The sequence below is a fragment of the Parasteatoda tepidariorum genome, chromosome 4, assembly GCF_043381705.1.
Source record: "Parasteatoda tepidariorum isolate YZ-2023 chromosome 4, CAS_Ptep_4.0, whole genome shotgun sequence".
In the NCBI taxonomy this organism is placed as follows: Eukaryota; Metazoa; Arthropoda; class Arachnida; order Araneae; family Theridiidae; genus Parasteatoda; species Parasteatoda tepidariorum.
The window spans coordinates 62,094,064-62,113,140 of NC_092207.1; the positions used below are offsets into that span (position 1 = coordinate 62,094,064).

The 19,077-nt window shown below is 29.2% G+C and overlaps 1 protein-coding gene across 4 annotated transcripts in view; it reads left to right on the forward strand.

The window, feature by feature from the left end:
• The window catches only part of LOC107446472 (allatostatin-A receptor), an 81,299-nt gene that overhangs the window by 49,716 nt on the left and 12,506 nt on the right, over positions 1-19,077 (forward strand). For 3 of the 4 annotated variants that reach the window (XM_016061140.3, XM_016061141.3, XM_071179925.1), the window contains one exon: positions 16,699-16,796. The gene's annotated coding sequence lies outside the window, so the exon portion shown is untranslated. Of the gene's footprint in view, positions 1-16,698; positions 16,797-18,382; positions 18,467-19,077 lie in introns of those variants that run through there. The other variant, XM_043045000.2, reaches the window with a different exon arrangement.

Sequence of the window (19,077 nt, forward strand, 5' to 3'; positions counted from 1 at the left end):
TTTTGTTATTATTACAGTATGTTATTATTCTACAATAAAGATAGACTATCTAAAAACTCTATATTTAAGTAAAATTGGAATTAACCTTTTATGTTTCATATCGAAATTGGACCTTACAAATATTTTTTTTAAATATTTCATTAAACTATCACGATTACAATATACAATTTTAATGGAGTATTCATTTTGTTATTTACATGATGGAGGAGATACATATGATTTTAAAACATAAGCATCTCTTTTATTTTAAAATGTTTAGGTTTTTATTAAAATTAAGTAATTCGTATGGAATAATCTAAGCGTAGCAGCATTTTAAATGAAGGTAATATTAATGCTACTTCTTATTAATAAAATACTGAAATATATTTAGCTAAAAATGCTTTTATGATTTAAAAAAATTACTCCGTTTTCTATTAATCTGCGCTTTTAAACATAAATAATTCAACGAAACAGCTCTTAACGCAAAACTATTTTTTCCTGACATTTAATGGAAATAAGTTGTGGGAAAACATTAATCTTGTTAACGTCAACTTACACTAGCTTAAATAAAGTATTTTAGCAATTAATAGTGACTTACTGCTCTTCCATCTACAAGAAGCAAAGAGCATTTTAGAAAAAAAAAACAACTTCAAAATATTATTTGATATAATTTAAATATTTTCAAATCTTTCTAAAAAAAATTTCATGAAAAAATACTAATTTATTCATCTGCGGATGCGGTGAAAGAAAGTAATTACCAGTTGGGACTTAATGTCAGTCAAATTTATTTTTAAAATTCAGATTTAAAAATCGTTAAGAATAAATCTTCATAAAAAAATGGAGAGCTAATTTGTTCCTTAATTGTTTTAAGTTCATTAATGATTTAATTTGAATTTAAAATTACTAATTCGTTATCTCCAGTGGCAGTTTTAAAAATATTTTTGAATTATGTGCTCGAAAAAAAGTTATTTTTAATGCACAACGCATTTCTGCATTAATATAATTAATAAAATTAACAGACGTGCCCTGTCATTTAAAATTTAAGTATTTCAAAAATAATGGAATATAAGGAATATTCTATTTACTTAGAAATATCGCAACTAATTTTAAAAACTATAAAACGAATTCTCGTAAAAGAATTAATTTTTTTACGGTTCATAATCTAACCCTTTAAATGTTAATGAGTTATTGTATCATACTTGATGGAAAGAAGATCGTTTTCTCAATAGGGTAAAAACGAGTCCTTTAAATGGTCTAACTTTCCAACTATTATTACTATTTTTTTTAGATTATTTGAAAATTGATATTTAGACATCATTTCAATTAGGTATTTTTTTAAAAAAATGCAGAAGCTTTATTATCGAAGGTATAATTCAATTTAGACACCAAAACAAAGACTAGCAGTCAAACTCTCCATAGCTAAAGTGTCAGTGGTAAAGAAAAAAAACTGTAAACTAATCCTTTAAATGTAAATGAGTTAAATATTGTACCATACTTGATGGAAAGAAGATCGTTTTCTCAATAGGGAAATAACGAGTCCTTTAAATGGTCTAACTTTCCGACTATTATTACTATTTTTTTAGATTATTTGAAAATTCACATTTAGACATCATTACAATTAGGTATTTTTTTAAAAAAAATGCAGAAGCTTTATTATCGAAGTTATAATTCAATTTCGACACCAAAACAAATACTAGCAGTCAACCTCTCCATAACTAAAGTGTCAGTGGTAAAAAAAACTGTGAACTTTTGTATACTGTTCATTATTTTGATTTCAGTTTTGTCTCAGGGGCAGAATAAGTTAACAGTGACCGCTTAAAGATCTTTCTAAACAATTATTTGCTTAAATTGCTATTTTAAAGTTCTTTTGGTTTGATTTCTGATTTTTATTTGTCTTTATTATTTCATTACAAAAGTTGAAATTATGACTTGGTTTGCAAGTCTTAATTAAGAAAACTTTGTTTCTGAAATTTTGGATTACATTTGCATTAATAATCTCATTTAAATTTTCAAATACTGATAAAAATTAATTTTTAAAGTATTTAAAAAAGTATAGAAATTTTTGTATCAAAGTCTGCCCTGTCCTGTTCATCCTCTAAGTTCTAAATAAGTAAGATGTCCTATTTATCCTTGATTGAAAAAATAAGTTTAAGACATTTTTTACAGCTTTAAAAATAGTACGAAATTGATTGTCATTATAAATTTTAAAAATTTCCATGTTGGTAAGTTCTCATGTTGAAAACAGAAGCTCATTAAAGAACTAATTAGGGAAAAACTGGTGGGAGGTTGCTTTAAAATGTATAGCTTGGGCCCAATATGAAAATATTAAGTTTGCCTCCTCCTCCGAGGACAACTTTAACCATTATCTTAAATAAAGAGCATGAGAAACACGGTCACAGTAAAAATATAAAAATAAAAACCTAAACACCACTATTCAGAGAATTCAAATAATTTTTTTACGGTGAATCAAATGATACCAAAATCAAATCATTCAGAGTAATAATTCGAAATTTTTAAGGAATATAGGAAGTTTAACATGAAAAAAATACGAACGGTAGACAGTTAATAACATTAAGAAAGGCGAAGTGTACATATTTATTATATTGTCTTCTTCTAACGGCGAATTTAATGAAATCTAAATTTAATCGATAGAACAAAGAGTATTGAAATAAAATTTCGTTTTATACGAAGCAAAATAAAAGTGAAGAATTATGATTTTAATTCTTGAGACTTTCATAACTTAGAATATTCCTTTTATCTATTAAGCGTTAATCTCAACTGAATTTACGTATAACCATGCTTAATTTCCATTATATCTCTTTTCCATATAATAATATCAAATGAAAATTAGGTAAAAGTGTAAAACTGTACTTTTGATAGATAATAACTTTTAACTACCATTAATAACTTTTGATCTATTAAACCTATAGATTTTGTATCAATTTCATTCGATTCAGTGTAGACAAATCTCTAGAATATAACATTTCGTTTGTCTGGATAGATGTTCCCGGCAAGCAAAAATTTTATTTTATCATACTTTATACTTACTAAATACCTTATAACTTCTGAAATATTAGTTCTATCAGCAAGGTTTATGAGTCATTTGATTAATCTTAAGAGATGTAAGAATCAATAAATCACTTTACTAGCTGGTAAATATAGAGTTTTTTCTACTATTGACTCTCTTTCACTTTCAGTAAATTCAAGATGGCAGCTATCTCTGAGTATGGAAGAAATATCAGACTTTAGGTATCCATACCAGGTCTAAATTCTACCTCTTTAAACTATTTCTTCCTTTCTTTTACTTATTTTCGTATTCAATTTATGAGGAACTGACCTATTTTACCTATTCAGGTATCTTTATTGGGCCCAAACCATAGCCATTAAAAATATTATCTTATTTCCCTTAATTAATTTCGTATATAATTACTACGATACTTTCTCATTTTGATAATAACGTTTATTGTGTTTCGCATTTAGCGTATTGATAAAAACAACTCCCATAGGACTAGCAAAATAACATATGAGTGATAGGAAATATTTGTAGTCAACAGCAAGATGCAAATTGAACTTTTTCAATGCGACTTATACAGATTATAATATTATGTAGATTGGTTTAATTTCTTGTAAATAAATCATAGAACAATTTTATATACCTTTCTGTTATGTATAAGAGACCTTCCAGAACCATAACTCGAAAATTGTTAATTGTAATTGTTGTATGATAAAACTTCTACGTTTTAGAATGAAGATAATTCTTAAACAAATGCCAGACATTCACTACTAGGTCATTAGGCTTCTATTTCTCCAGTACTTCTTAACAATACAAAGTCTTTCAGTGCAGACCACGTGTCCAAATGTACAGCAGTCATGGCTTGTCCGAATTACATAAAAGACAATCTGATGAAGTAATCAGCTTAAGGCGAAATAAATGAGAACATAGACAATTATGTCCGATCAAAAGTCTAAACATGTCTACCGCAGCAGCGCGAGGTGAATTCGGAACACTATGAGTTCCACAGAGCACATTCAAGGACTTATTTCTAGCTGTGGAATGAAAATAAAAATGTTCCTGTTACTTGAGAAATACTCTAACATAAAATTGACATTATAAATACATATCTGATGTAATTTTTGTTGTTAGGTCGACATTTTGAAATCCTATTGTTATATTTAGGATATTTATAGTTTATCATTTTATTTATTGCGTCACTTTGACTCTCATTGTACAGTGTTGATGGTTTTAAAAATAAATATTGTTTCAAAAGGTAAAAGAAGATTAGATGAGATTTCTTTCTTAACTATCAATTCAATTATTCTTTTATCGATTTGCATCCTTCGTCGGAATTTTTCTGTGAATATAATTCATTTTTGTTAGCAAGAAATATTTTCTTATTCTTGGGCATTCTATTAAATGAAGAACTAAATTAAAGAAGAAAAGATAAACTGAAACAAAGTTGTTTCTATTTCTTTTCTATTTCTTTGTTTTATTTATATTCTTGAATACTTTGTAAGGTTTCTTTCAATCTTAGTTTTTATTTCCCCCAACTAATATGCTTCATGAGATTTATACGCCGTCTAAAAAAGGAAAAAAAACTTATTTCTGTCGGTGAGACATTTAAGGTGAGAGACGAGAAATGAGTTTAACAATAAAAAAAGTTGTACAAGAAAGAACCGGAAAACTTATTGTTTGCTTATCCCCCACAGCAACAAAGTGCCGTGGTAAAGTTTCAGCAGAAAAGTTTTCTGTTACAAGCTAGTTTTATGGTAGAAGAATTCTCCAAAAAATATGTGTTTAATTTTATTTTTCTTCATCTCTTCAAATTATCTCCAAACAAAAAAATTCTTCTTCGAAGGACAATCATAGCAAATTGTATTTCGAAGCTTAACTTTATAGACAATGAAAATTTCATTGCTCTAAGATACTCTGCTCTAAACTCAGCTCAGCAGGAACTGACAGTGGTAGTAAACATAAAGGTTAGTTGTTTATCACCAACATTACCGAACTTTGCCAGTTCTTAGCTGTGTCGGCGAATATTTTTCTTGTTGACCATTAGTTAGATTAGTGTTTTGCCCATGATCTTGACGTAAATCAGTCAGTGGTAATTTCAAGCGTCAGGTGGCTTGTTTTGTAGTAATAGGTTGTCAGAAGCATTAATGCTATAAATAAAAATCAACGAGCTGGTCATTTGTGTTTTTAAATGTAATATAATATCTTTAGAACACACTATCATGTGAGATAATAACTGATGCTTCTTTAAATGCATGCTCTTTAAATTATATTAAAGTATTCAATATATATCCAGTAATAATGCATATGCTTACTGGAACATGTTAATGGAGTTATTGAAAAAAAAGAAATAAGGCAGCTTCTTTAATATTGCATAGTTAAAATTTAATTAATTACATAATAAACTTTAATATTTTTTTGCTTACATTCGCTATCGGTATGGTCCAAACTACCAGAATATGGTAAACTTTACTACATTTCGGTTTCTATGAGAACATTGAAAAGCTCGGTTATATTTACCAAAGTACTCTGGTAATGATTTTTGTACGGTTATTATCATAAGGCTTACAATATTTTACCGTATTTTTAAGAATTCAAAGCTTTAATATCACACTTCTCATTATATATTAATTAATTGTTTTGGTTTTCGCATGTTCAACTTACTCATAAATACTCAATATATTTGAGGTTGGTACGATTTAAAGAGCAGGTGCGACGTCTAATTCCACTGTTGCTTTTAGACACCACTAAATAGACTAAACTCAAAGTCTGTTCAACTCGCTCAGTAACCAGTTAAAAAATGCTCGTTTGGTGACAAACTTGAGTAACGAGCCAGCCAGGGTGGGGAGGTAATGTGGCGGAGGCAATCGTGTGACACCCTTGTTTGTAGGTGAGCATCGCATGTTGGAAAATGTGTCCTGGAAGACTTATAATGAGGGGCAGCAAATGTGGCTCATCATGTCACAACCGTACTTCTGGGCTGTTGTAGAACCATGGATCAATATTAGGGATGATAGTGTGCTGCATGCGATGACATCCCAGACCATCACGATAGATGCAGAAACGGTTCGCTGTCTCACTGCGTTGGCAGGCGTAAGGCTTTCAACCGTTGCCTCCACGCTAGTACACGACGATCATCACTGGCCCAATTAAATCTGGATTCATTATTGATGACGACTTGGTTCTATTCAGTTGTAGTTTATTCCCGTTTAAGGTGACACAATTCCAAACAGAATCATTGGCATATAAGTGTCAATCCTACCTACGCTGTACCTACTCTACCGTATCGCACGCCACTTCTATAGCTGGTGGGATGATGTTGAGCGCCATTGCATACTACAAACTATCCCTTTTAAAGTTGATCCAAAATGCATAGCAATCCAGAGGTATGTATATCGTATGAGTAGAATATATATAGAAGCGGTTTTTTGGTAGATAAAGATTATCAACTGAGTAAACGAATCTATATTCTTGGAGAAAAGAAAAATATTGCAAACATTAGCACTAAAATTATTGTCCATAAGGATACCACTAAAAGACAGTCATTAAATAGAATAGGATAATTATTTAGATTAATATGAACGAGAAACTTTCAGCTTTCTCCGTCAATTATATCATCAAGATTAATTAGGCTATGAGGCTTAAGCAAGTCATTAAGAATTTTATAAATTAGAGAGGAGGTATATACGTTTTCGAAATCAAAACAGGTTAGAAAATAAATTTTATTTAAAGTTTAGTGTTTTTGAAACTTTTGTGCCATTTTTGATATTTAAATTTAATTTTAGTCTGCTTGTTGTTTTTATTGTGAATCCTGTTGAGAATATTTTCAAATGAAATGCCAGTTATTTTGAATGTATAGTAATTTATTTTATATAAAAGACATTATCTTTCCTAAAGTAAAAGAATTTTCCAACAAATTTAACAAAATTACTAATAATACTTAATTATTTTAAGAAAAACTGATACTTCTTAGCAGAGGAGAGCTTCGAAATAATAATTTTAAATAATTCAATAAAAATGGCGAATAGTTAGCTGTTATTATTCTGCATATGTTTAAACTTTAAGCATTAACTAATAGTTCTGCTGATTTGAATTTCTAATAGTTGGCGCTAGAATTAACTCTCGTTTAGTCATCACCATCATTAAGTTCGGAATATAGTACGAGCTGAAATGCATTTTCTTTTGTTATCACATCAGTAATCCTCCGTTAACGAGCATTTCAATATTTCAACGTTATGAACTTGTGAAGTCCGAGTTTTGCGAAGTTACTTATATAATAAGTAACGTTAATTTTCAGGAGAAGCTTTTAACCACTGTATATTCAGATTTAAAGACCAATTTTAAAGGTATTATTGCCACTTATTTAATGCAAAAATAAATGAAAATAAATATTTAAAATTTTGATTCTGTCACTTAATAAGGAATAAAAAAATAAGAAAGACATTTTCTGGGTTAGAATACTTTCTAAAATGTAAAACCTTTTCACATAAATGATTAGCTAACCGAACATAGACATAATAGTCCTACTGAAAAAACAGCATTTTATGTGTAAAATTCTGAATCTGCGCTTGATTGCCATCAGTATTCTTTTATGAAAAATACTACTACATTGTTTAAACTGTAGTGCAATACCTTTCCATATTTGGTGTTTAAAAATTATGTAAATGAGTATTTTTTTAAAAGTTAATACCAAATCGTGCGTTATCAAGCTCAATATCAAGTTAATACCAAGCTCAGATGCATTTACTCCATTCATGAATAACTTTCGCCAATTTTGGAGTACGTTTGAATGATAACAGTAGATTGCTTACTATTGAGTCGGAGGTGGTGAAAATTAAATGTCTCGCACGCTGATTAACAATGAATATTTTATCGAAACAGAAGTTAATTGTTTCAAAGAGCAATGTATGTTTTTAGTTTTGAAATATATAAAAGGAAGGTAAGAAAAGAATTAGATAGAAGAAAAGGATAAAAGGAAGATAGTTATATAAAATGAAAAAGATTCGCACTGTCTATAAACTGATACTTTAAGAATTAGTATATAGATGCCTTTCAAACTAAAGCTTTATCAAAATAACTTTGCTGACTCTAATGCGTATTATTTCTTAAGGTAATTATAAATTACAATTTTACAGGATGTCAAAAAGGGGGCAAGTACTTTACACAATTTAGTGGAAAAGAACGTTTTTGATTCTTCACTATTTTGGAGAAAAGTACTCATTTTTAGTGTTGAAAAACACTGAAATTTTGGTATAAGCACAATATTTTTTTAATATGCCTTTGTCATGCACTCTTTATCCAGTTTAAACGATTCACTGCGAAATGAATCGAACTAATGTACCAAAATTGCGATTCTGAGTTTTTAAACGCTGTTCCCATATGCTTTTCAGATTTTTAAGTCATGTCAGTTTTCATGCCAATCGATATTTATTTAGGTGTATGATGGTTTTTAATAAAAACGACTGTTATATTCCTCTAGCTAGATGAAATATGTTAAATTCTTCTTAAAAAATTGGTCTTATAACTGTGTACTCGTCATGAAGATGATGATTGAAAAAGTGACTATCCAAACGTCTAAAGAGTAAACATGCTGCTTCATGTAAGTGGTCGCACCAGTGTGCAGGCCCGATTAATTTGCAGTGGCTCAGGGGATAAGAGCGTTTTTTTTTCAAAGAGGTGAACCTGGTTCAAATCCCAGCGATGGCTGGTCAATACGAATTCGGCATCCGACTCGTACCAACCACAGAGTCGAAGTAAAATGCCGTCAGTGGTAGACGGATCATGGGTGAGAGTCCCCTTACGATTGTGCTAACCGTGGGAGGTTTTTGTGGTTTTTCTCGCCATGTAACTTAAAATCGAGTTAGTTTCCTCAAAAATTCTTCCACGATGGCAAAATTTATCCCAATACTTGATCCATGAGTCAAGTATTGGGTTCAAATTTACAGTTCTGGAATTGAACAGTATTAGTCGTAAACCTAAAATTGGGTCAACTGTTTAACGACTGTTATAAAAATAAAATAACACCCCTTTAGGATAAAAGATTCTCCTCCAGCTTGTACGCAATTTCATCATTTTCTAAGCGATGACTAATTGGGTCTGGTATATGCTTTCCGACATTAGGTTTGTTCCGACTACCAGCCGACGTTTTTCCTGAGAATCCAATTGTCAAACAATTCATTTTTAATAAAGGTTCTCTTGTTCGATAACTCATATGAATGAAAAAAACAATTATTACCTTAACTCAGTGGTTCCACACTTTTTAGTCTAGTAGATCATAATTTTTCAATTTTTGTATAAAAAAATAATCCTTGGGGCTACTAACTACAAGTATGTTCAAGTATGTTTCAAAACTATAATAATCTGCTGTTACTTATTTTATATGCAATACAATATTATTACATAACACAATGCAATGCAATATATTGCAATAGAATACAATACAGTGCAATGAAATGCAATATAATGTAGTAGAATAAAATACAGTGCAATGAAAAGGATGATGTGATTTGTAGGCTTATTATTTTGGGTATCTCTGATCATTTGTCCAAAAAAATCTACCTAAGTTCAAAATGTAGAAAAAAACAAAGAAAAATTATAGACATATGAAGAAAGAAAAAGGGGGGGGGGAATAATAAGAAAAAAAAAAACAAACAACAGTTTAAAAAAAAAAAGGATGAAATTTTATTTAAAAAACCGGAAAAAATATAATCTTGGATATATCTTTAAAAAAGATATGATCAGTTATTCAGTTTTGCGGATATAATCGTGTGGGCTGATGAAAAGATTACATCTTTTTTTTTTCCGGTTTTTTAAATAAAATTTCATCCTCTTTTTTTTTCAACTGTTGTCTGTTATTTTTTTACTTATTATCCCCCCCCTTTTTTTTCATATGTCTATAATTTTTTCTCATATGTCTATATTTTGTTTTTGTTTTATTCTACATTTTGAACTTATCTAATGAGTTCTGTTTACTTGCAGCTTAAGCGTAATAAATGAAACTTATTGTCTTAACTTCCTTCGTGTTNATATATATATATATATATATATATATATATATATATATATATATATATATATTTGATAATACGAGTATAATTTGCAACGAATATTATATTCTTTGTTTATACATGAAAGAGATGGTGAAGTTGCCCAATAAATGTTCCTGTCATGTTAATGAGTTGCAGAAATGGAATCAGGTATTTGAGTTATCTGAGTAACGGCAACTGAGTTCTCAAACAAATGAGCGGTCTAATTATTTTTCCAACAACGCAAGTCTCATCGAAAAGAAAAAGACATCTATTTTTTTATTAACTTAAATTCTTCTAGTTTTTTTCTTATTTATTTTCTTTTAATTTTTTTTTTTACAAATTAAATTTAAAAGTACGTTTAACGCTAAAAATGCAATAAGAAACTAGTCTTTTATTACAAACTTTCAAATCTTATGTTTATTTCAGTTTATGGCAAACTCTCCACTTACTTTCAAACTTTAACGAAAGTACAAAAGTGTGGCAGATAAAATTATTGGGTTGGAGGGAAAGTTCTGTCGTCAATCAATAGTGATGTTTTGCAATCCATGTTGGAAAATAATCCACATTTAACAAGTCGACATATTGCAGAAGAGTTTGGCATTCATCATACAACTGTTGGAGATCACATTAAATTTCTTGGGTTTGTGTTAAAGCAAAGTGTTTGGGTTCCACATGAAATAACGGAAAGGAATTTATCTGATCGTGTAAGAATGTGTTCATCACATCTGATTAGAGACAATGTGGAGCCGTTTTTGGACCGGCTGGTTGCTGGAGATGAAAAGTGGAATCTTTACGAGAATATTAAGAGAAAAAAATCCTACTGCAAACCAGGAACATCGTCAGCAACAGTTCCAAAACCAAGTATCAAACAGCGAAAAGTACTGATTTGTTTGTGGTGGGACAGGAAAGGTCCAGTGTACTACGAGTTGCAGAAACAGGGAAAAACCATCAACGCGGTTCTGTACTGCAATCAGCTAGATAAATTAAAAGCAGCTATCAAAGAAAAAAGGCCAACATTAGCGTCCAGAAAAGGAATAGTGTTCCACCACGATAATGCTCGCCCGCATACTGCAATTGTGACCCTTCAAAAACTGAATGCGTTAGGATGGGAAATCCTTAGTCACCCACCGTATTCACCTGACATTACACCATCAGATTGTATTCTGTTCAGATCTCTGCAAAATTATCTAACGGGTAAAAAATTCAAGTCTTTTGTAAGTGTTTCTAAGGCAGTTGCTGACTATTTCAATTCTAAGGACGAGAACTTCTACAAAACAGGAATTCACAGGTTACATGAAAGATAGCAACAGGTTGTAACAAATAACGAAGCATTTAAAATTATTTTTATAAATTAAACGCATATTTTTATAAATGAATTCAAATATTTTCTTTAAAATACGACAGAACTTTCCCTCCAACCCGATATTTTGAAAAATCAATATTTCTTTGTAGAAAAGAAATTATTTAAAGTATTAAAAAATACTATTTTTTTCCACTCTTTTGTGAACGCTATTTCTGAAAGGCAAACAAAAAGATCCTGTCTACAATGATGTGTATTGCGGGGGAAATTTTATCTCAGCAGTTAAACACAACTTTTAAGTGGGATAATTTGAAGTTTTCTTTCCATATATTGAAATAAAATGTTACCTGTCAATAAAGTAACTAAACTTGTGCAAAAATAGAAAATTATTTGATAACGCATGAAATGCACCTCATTTATCTTCAAACTTATGTAGCAATATGCATCAAAATTTTTTTAATTAATTTATGTTTTAGTTTACATTAATGATAAATATGTTTGTTTTTAAAGAAAACTAAATTAACGTTTGGCTGATTTTATTAAATGAAAATAGCTATTTGCTTAGAAATAGACTGATAGTTTGTTAACTATTAAACTTTTTACAATAAAAGAGAGAATATTTCATTGGGATATAGAGCCTTATATTATAATCTGTGTATACAAAACAAATGTAGTTTTGAAAATGAAATGTAAACATCCAACAGTAAATATAAAACCTAATTAATTATATAATGCAATATACAAAATTTAAGTAACAATTTTATAAAAGTTTTAAATTTTATTTATAAACTTTACATTAATTTTATTATGCATGAGGAAATTAATTTATACATTTATTTGATTTAACAGCAATGTTGTTAGTTAATTTAATAGTTAAATTGAAAAAAAAAATCAAATTGAAACTAATTTGCAAATAACGCTTTATTATATTAAATAAACCTACAGTTGCTGACTAGTTGATAATATGATTAGAATAATTTTCTTAAAATCGTATTAGGAAATTATAAAAAAAGCATATTGTGATAGGGGAAAGTTAGTACTTAATTTGACAACTTCTTTGAAATTATAAAAATGCACAAAAATATAAAAGCTTATTATAATATGTAGATCAAATTAAATAGAAACTAACCAACTTTATCGTTTTAGTTATTTAAATGTCACTCATTTTGTTTGCTTTAATTCCTACCCTCCTTTAATAAAGGAAAACGAAACAACTATTTATCAATAAGAAAAAAAAAACCTTGATTTTAATAACTTAGTTTGAATAATTATATTTAATTTTTCAACTTTACTGAATTTCATAATTTTTTAACAACTTAATGCTTTTTTTCTTTTAAATTTATTTTATAGAAAGAGAATTCAGATTGTCCATATTAAAAAAAAGTTCAGATTTTGATATTCATACGTAGCTTTTGCAATAAAAAGTAAGGAAAAAAAAGCTTTTTTTTTCTATTTATTTTAACATTAAAAAGTTTTTTTTCGCGGAACAATTTAAAATTAAAGAGTATGTTTGATAGCTCTATTTCTAAGATAAATACACCGAGAAAAAAATAGTCAAAACTAAAAGAATATGGTGAAAGTGTTCTTTATTTGAACACCAAAAGCACGGTAATTTTTACTGAAGTGTGTTTGTAATGATATTTGTAAAATTATAGTTGAAATATGGTTTTATAATATGTGGTAAAATTTGCTAAATGTGGCATAATTCCGCAACTTTGTCATGATACTGTAGAACATGGCATAAAACTCATTTATTTAGCTAAGCTTACTTTTCTGATTTCAATGTTTTACTAAATGTGAATGAATTTTTTATAATAATTTAGGAAACTATAATTGCCGGCCAGGTAGCCGAGTGGTTAGCGTGCCTGACTGCGGAGCCGATGTTCGCGGGCTCGAATCCTGCTCAGGGCATAGTTGTTTCTTTCTCTTTCTGTGTGTTCGATCTTCTTTGTCTGCGATTGTGTGAATGTGACCCGCTCTATAAACGGGTTTGTGGTTGTGTGACGTGGGCGACGCTGCTACACCGCCGTGGTTTAACCACAGGTGCCCACTGGGTAACGAGAAGAGAGTAGCTGTTCTGGCATTTCTGAGGCCGATGGGACAAACCCCAAGTGCCTGCCATTAAAAAAAAAGGAAACTATAATTTCCGGTAATCGTTCTCCTTGAAAATTCTTAATTATTGCGAGGAAATAAAAAATTCTTAATTATAGTAATGAATAATTATTTTATTTTAGACACTACGCAAGCATTTTACCTTACCGTAAATTGTAATATAAATTGCATCATTTGTTAAACTTTATAATTTCATTATTCTTGTCGAAAAATATATTTAGTAACGATTTCATATCCAAATGGGGATAAAAACATATTTTTGATATTAATCAATCTTTAGCTCATTTTTTTAGTTCATTTTTAACTTGAAACATTTTAAGTGATATGCCTAGTCTTTTTTCTTCATATTGTATAAAGTAATTCAAATTTTAAGTATCTGCTTAACTTTTATACATCATATTATAGCATTCGTTCAAAAATGCATAAATAATATTTTATGTCTAGTTGGATATTGTAGAAATACGTCAAAATAGTAATTTAAAAATGTTATTGATGAATAGGAATGTAAAATATAACTATTATCGAAACTGTCTATTTACTTAAAAGGCTATGAACTGTTTGGCAAAAATAAAACTGTTTCCTTCTACATTATTTGAAATATGAGGGTAAAAAATGAATGCTTTTAAAGGGCGATAGATAATGGAAAATTAAAATTGAGTTCTTTTAAATCCATTAAGAGCTTTTCCTAAATGGCACCGCATTAAAGTGTAAGCATGGAACAAAAAGTAAATAATGTAAAGAAAAAAAGAAGGCGCTGAACAGTTTGAAAAACATTTATATTGATGTAGTATTTCTAAATTGATCTTCCCTAATGCTAACATTTTTATTTCTTTCGATAATGATTAAAAGTTCAAATACTTATACTATAATGATATAAATGAGCTTTTAAGCGAAAATATAATAATACATATTCCATCAAGCGATCTTAAAAAAAGCCTTTTTTGGGATGAGATAAATATTTTTGAAGAAACAATTTAATTTTGTGTTTATGCAAATGAAATTCTAAATTACCTTTCAAAAGGTTTTCTTAGTGAAATTTTTGAATAAAATTATTACTTTCAAATTTATTTATTTTTTCCGCTCGTTCACTCTCTTCTTTTTATTATTTCTGTAAATTGTTTTTCTAAGCACTTTATGATCTTTCTTGCTAGAACGATGCTAAAAGTGTAATTTGCCAGTTAAGTTAATTTTTAACAGACAGATCTGAAGTTCTGAAATCATATATACAAATAATTTTGTCTATTACGAAGTAATTATTAAGTCATCAATTACCAAAATTACAACTTTTACCTTGAACATTTTGGCAAGTTTTTCTAAACTTTTAAGTCAACAACTACAGTTGAAGACAACAAAGAGTTGTCCTCAACTCTAATGAAATTTTTTAGACCAACAGTGCTTTTTGCCTACGGAATGATAAAATTCCATAGACAATAAGCACTGTTGGCACTGTTGGTAAGACATTTCTGCTTAAGCATAAACTTTAACACTTATATTTATTTTTAAAGATTGAATTATAAACTTAAATTAAAAATATTGCTTTAATAAGTAAATTCAAGCGTTCTTGCATAATTCCGCATTTTGTAATTACATTTTATAAAAACAAACAATTGACTAAATTATAACTCTAACTCGATTTCATTAGATTATACGTATATAAAACGCGATTTTTTTTCCTACTGTATTATTTATAACGCGTGGCTGGGTGGTGCAGCTGGTTTGTCGTCGGCCTTCTGAGCCCAAGTCTGCGGGTTCAATCCCCGTCCCAGACACTTGATATTCGTGATGCAGAAAATCCTCAGCAGCCATGTCATATGATTATGCGGCATGTAAAAGATCCCTGGGGTGCCTTATTGACTCTTGGCATTTCCGGCAAAATTAAGTGCCTAGTGCACTTTAGCATCCAAATAGAGTCTCGGTGCTGCCATCTAGTGTGACAGAAACTAGACGTCCAAATTAACATGACCAACGGTATCTCACCCATTGTGGTGGTCCTGAAAGAGTGGATACCACCCCTGGAGAACGCATTAGGTCTGCTCATCGAGAAGACTGATTGTGCAGCTAATTGGAAATAAAAAAATAAAAAAAATATTTATAACGAATTTTTCTTAAATTTCTTGGCCTCTTTACAAAGATATTTTTCCTAAATTTTCCTTCTCAATAATGTATAGATCTCTACAGCAACTGCAAAAGAGACAAAATATTCTAGAAATAAAAAAACTGATTGTATAAAATATTCAACTTGATTTGCGAGTTCCCAGTCAGTGCCCAAATCTTTATTTTCGCTAATGTACATAGCTCTAAAACCACTGTGAAATTGACAAAATGTTTTACAAATATTACAAAACTGATTGTATAAATAATTCAACTTGATTTGCAAGTTCCTTGTTAGTGCATATTTGCTGAATGCAGTCCAATCCAATAACCCAATGCTAATCCAATTTGCTTTCGGTTTCTGTGATTGCCTTTAAGAATATTTTTACATTTCAAAATTTTATTCTTCAAAACTGCATGCACTCAGTTTCTTCTGAAGATAACATACGTGAGGAGATGTCACAGGGAATGGCCAATAATTCTTGGGCACATAAGTTTTAGAATTTTTAGGTTCATTGAAAATAAATCATGCTTTGAACCTAACGCTTTAAAACATACACTTGATAGAGCAGACGTATTATTTATAGTTGGAATAACTCTTATAATAATATACATAGTTTTGAAGAAAAATATATATTCAGGGGTATATGTTTTAACGCCATGAAAACGCTATAATAGCGCCACGTTAAATTGCTTCTTCAATTTTTATACATTCTATTTTTAATAAATCTTATAAACTCATATGAAGAAAAAAAAACATTTTAAGAGGGAAAAAAAAGAAAAACAGAATGGCTAATCTTAAAATAATTTTAAAGATGCAAAAAGATGAATGCATAAGAGGAAAAAAATTCTCCACATATGATGAACTTATTCAGGTTTTTCAAAATAATTTGAAATTTTAGTGCGATTCGATTTTTTAATATTTTCTCAATCTTTAAATCGTTTCTGAAACTTGACCAATACTTTAGTTTGTGATCATGAAAAGACAAATTCATAAAACTGATATATTTTTGACCCTCCATGTATTCATATTATTAAGATTTGATAGTAAAATTTTATTTTCTAATCCTCTCTTTTTCTGTTTGCTTACTTAATCTACACCTAGATATATAGAAAGATATGCGTCGGAATTTAAAATCACAAAATTTACGAATTTAATTCTTTTTTTTAATTTTCAGATGTAATGTATGTAAAGTCGCGAATGCTCAACTGCAGTTATTTTACGGATAGCCTGCATTTTATTTAACTGAGTAATGATGCACTACAGATTTCTGAGGTAAGCACTTTATTTCACTATTCATATGGGTATATTTATTCTTTTAAATACCATTACATTAAAAATCTTGATACAATGATAATTTAATATTCATGAAAAGAGAAAGAGTATTTGTTTCAATCTATTATGTCAATGAAATAAATTGTTACAATTTCAGTATTCTTTTCTAAACCTTTGTACTTCATTCTTTTTTTAACTTTTCTGTGATAAATTTTTCCCACTCGTGCATTTATTTAATTTAGTGATTATACATTTATGTAATCCACCGTTATTTGCTTTCCATAATAGAAGATTTGGTTTAGATAAATAATTGAAGTTGAATCAGTTACAGCTTTAAGGTTGAATTGAATTTTGTTTGCCTTGAAGAATATTATTCAAATGTAATTTTAATAAACTATATTATACCATTTTAAGAGCATTAGGTTTGCTTTAAAGAGGGAAAACATCTCTAGAGGTTTATTTTCTTTAAAAAATATTGGTTCTTCCATCTTCAGGTAATTTTGTGTTGATCCAGTCATAATGACAGCCAGCTAAAATAAATAATTAAAAATTAGGAAATTGTTAGAAAGGAAAGAAACTAAAATCAATACAATTAATTAAATCCACGAATAAAAAATTATTTCAAAAATATCAAAATAAATAAATGTTCGCATCCTTTTCAGATATACTATTCTAATCTATCGCATAATTTTAAGTTTTCAAGTTCAATGTATAAGAAAAAGTAACTTTTACGTAAGCCTGAGAAAATACATATTCCTTGCTTACTTTTGATCTAATGATCGGATCTTCATGTTTTGGACTTAATCTTAATGACTCAAGGGCTGATTAATAAGTGCAAACGATGATTTAATTGCGAAATCAAGACACAGAAACGCACTTTTTCTGAATAAACATGATGGATCCCTAAAATATAGGGGATAGCCGAAACCTGGAAAATATGGTCCGAATAGTTTGATCAGGAGAGCGCTCCATAGTTTTGACCCCTTAATGTTAATTTGAAATTTTGCGTATTTCGCTGTATCTCGAAATCTGTTGAAGCGAATTAAAAAAGTTTTGTACACAATTCTAAAATTAGTTTGTCCAGAGATAATTCAATGTTAAAACTAGCCCTTATTAAATATTTATCATTTTATTTCATAATGATCGAAAAGAATTTATATTGTAAGGTCTACAAATTTAACATCATCTTAATATAATTTTACAAGACAAAATACAAAATTTGAGCAAAATTGGTCGAATCAAATTTTATACATCCCTGTTTTTTTAATTCAATTTCTCAGGAACTATTTAACCGAATTTGCTCAAATTTTGTATGTTGCCAAGTAAATTATATCCTTAAAATGATGTAAAAATTACCTTACAATGCAAAATTGTTTCAACCACTATTTCATAAAATAATAAATATTTAATAAATGTTTTTTTTCTGCATGGAATTTTCTTTGGACAAACAAATTTTATAATTAAGCGTAAACATTTTTCAATTTCCTTAAAAAGTATTCGAGATATAGCAATGAACGCAGAAAGTAAAATGAACATTAATGGGTCAAAATTTAGAGCCGCTCTCCTGACCGGACTATTCAGACCATATTTTCCAGATTTGCTTCTAATTCCTATATTTTGGGGGTCAAAAATCCGAATCCGTTGAAAAAAAGTATGTTTATGAAGAGAAAGTAAGTTTTTTTTGTCTGATTTTGTATTTTAAATTATCAACTGCACTTATTAATCAGCATATTTGAGGTCTCTCTCCCGAGCCCTTCAGATTGAGTCCCAGAATGTGAAGATCCAATCATTAGATCAAATATTATTTAGGATGGTTCCTTTCTTTGCGCATATTACAATTAGTGCATAGTTAAATGTTTCTCACTTCAAGCTCCTACTGAGTTTTATTATTTAGGTTCATTCGAAATGCTTTTCATAAGGGCAACTACAAACAAAATAAAGACTAGATTTCTAAAAAGCCTAAATTTATAAATTAAGTATCTTTCCCGTGACTAATACCCGAGGGGGAAAATATTATTGCTGAATGTGCAATAAATTTCCAATATGAATGATTTTTGATTAAAAAAAAAGCTCTAAGCTAAAGCATTATTGATGACTAATGTTAATTTGGAAATAATTGAAAAAGACAAAAACGTCTGCAATTTTAAAATATCTGCACTATTCTACACATCCCTTGCACGAACTAATTTCTGAACAGCTAAGATGCCATTTTTAATCAACTTAATCAACGAATACGCCGTATTTAGCGCATGTGCATTGGTTTCACCACCCCTAATCTTAA